Genomic DNA, 1912 nt, shown 5'->3' on the forward strand with positions numbered 1-1912 from the left:
TGAGACAGGGTTTCTCTGTATAGCCCTGGCTGTCCTGGAACTCACTTTGTAGACCAGGCTGGCCTCGAACTCAGAAATCTGCCTGCCTCTGCCTCCTCCCGAGTGCTAGGATTAAAGGTGTGTGCCACCACGCCCAGCTTTTGTTTTGTGTTTTGAGACAGAATTTCTCTGTGGGGCCCTGGCTGTCCTGGAACAAGCTCTGTAAACCAGGCTAGCCTCGAACTCAGAGTTCCGTCTTCTTCTGCGCATGCCCACCACTTTCCGGTTGCCCTTGAACTTGTGATTCTTCTGCCCCTCTTTTTTTCAAATGTTGGGATTATAGGCCTGCACCACCAAGCCTCGCATTGAACACAGTGTTTTAAACGCCCAGTTGCCATCCCATTTAGGCTTGAATAAGGTAGAGGGTCGGGAAAATTAAGCTACAAGAGGTTTCTAAGTGTGCAAGGACTGAAAATTAATTCAAGGGGTGTAACTGTCAGTTCATGACTTACATCCACAATGTCACCGCAGCCTTGGTTCTGAGCACACAACGAGCACTTTCACATGGCTCATGCCATTTAGCTAGCTATAGTGCCAACAAATGCTTTCAAAAACCCCCTTGGCTCAGATTTTAGACTACTGTATGTATCAATTGCAGTGTTTTCGCTGTAGACGCAAAGTTTTCTGCTCTTACAGAAGCCTGATAGTTTTATTACAAAAACAAAGGCTCTTAATATTTTCCTATCTCTCGCGTGTATCAAAGTAGCATTTCTTTGGATTGTGACAGAATGCCTCGTCTTAGAAATTGCATTTTGAAATGACTGACTTGGGCTTCGTAAAACAATCATTAAATGAATTTTAGCTTGGGATCAGGACATACTGTCCAGTCATTTCTGAGAACACTTATGCCATTTTGTAGCATGTCTTTATATGAAATAGCTTTCTTAGCATTAATTACTATAAAATCAAACTACCTATCGCCTCAGAGGCAGGGGGATCAGGAAGTCAAGAACAGGCTCAGCTATGTAGTAAGTTCGGAGCCAACCTGGGCTATGCGAAACCCTGTCCCCCAAATTAAAAAAAAAAAAAAAAAAAGATAAGGTAGAAGATGAGGCAGAGGATGGATGTAAGGTCCGATTTTTAAATGCTTGGCTCAGCAGATTCCAGCAAGCAAAACTTCGGCCTTTTTCTCAACTTGAAATGTGCAAATGCCTTAACCCTGACTCACCAGGTTGCCAGGGGAATGCAGTCGATTATTTCTGCCACCTGTCAAGAGCTCCATTGATTTCTTGATGGCGATTACTATGAGCGACCCCTACCTCCCGGCCTTAGAACTCAGTGTTATTGGTTGTTTTTTTCATTTATGAAAACATACATGGAAGACAGGCTCCCATGTATCTCATGACTAGGCTCATACTTGCTATGCAGCCAGGGAAGACCTTGAATTTGGTTGAAGGTGTGGTTTGATTTTGGTTTTGATTTTGTTTGTGTGTGTGTGTGTGTGTGTGTGTGTGTGTATTTGGGTTTGTTTTTTTTTTATTTTATTTATATGAGTACACACTGTAGCTGAACAGATGGTTGTGAGCCTTCACCTGGTTGTTGGGAATTGACTTTTTAGGACCTCTGCTCGCTCCAGTTGGCCCCACTCACTCTGGTCCTGCTCGCTCTGGCCCAAAGATTTATCTATTATTATAAATAAGTACATGTCTTCAGATGCACCAGAAGAGGTTGCAAGATCTCATTATAACCATGTGGGTGCTGGGAACTGAACTCAGAGCCTTTGGAAGAGCAGTCATGCTCTTACCCACTGAGTCATCTCACCAGCCCCCTTGTTTTGGTTTGAGACAGGGTTTCTCTGTATAGCCCTGGCTGTCCTGGAACTCACTTTGTAGACCAGGCTGGCCTCGAACTCAGAAATCTGCCTGCCTCTGCC

Source organism: Mus pahari, chromosome 5 (assembly GCF_900095145.1).
Source record: "Mus pahari chromosome 5, PAHARI_EIJ_v1.1, whole genome shotgun sequence".
Lineage (NCBI taxonomy): Eukaryota > Metazoa > Chordata > Mammalia > Rodentia > Muridae > Mus > Mus pahari.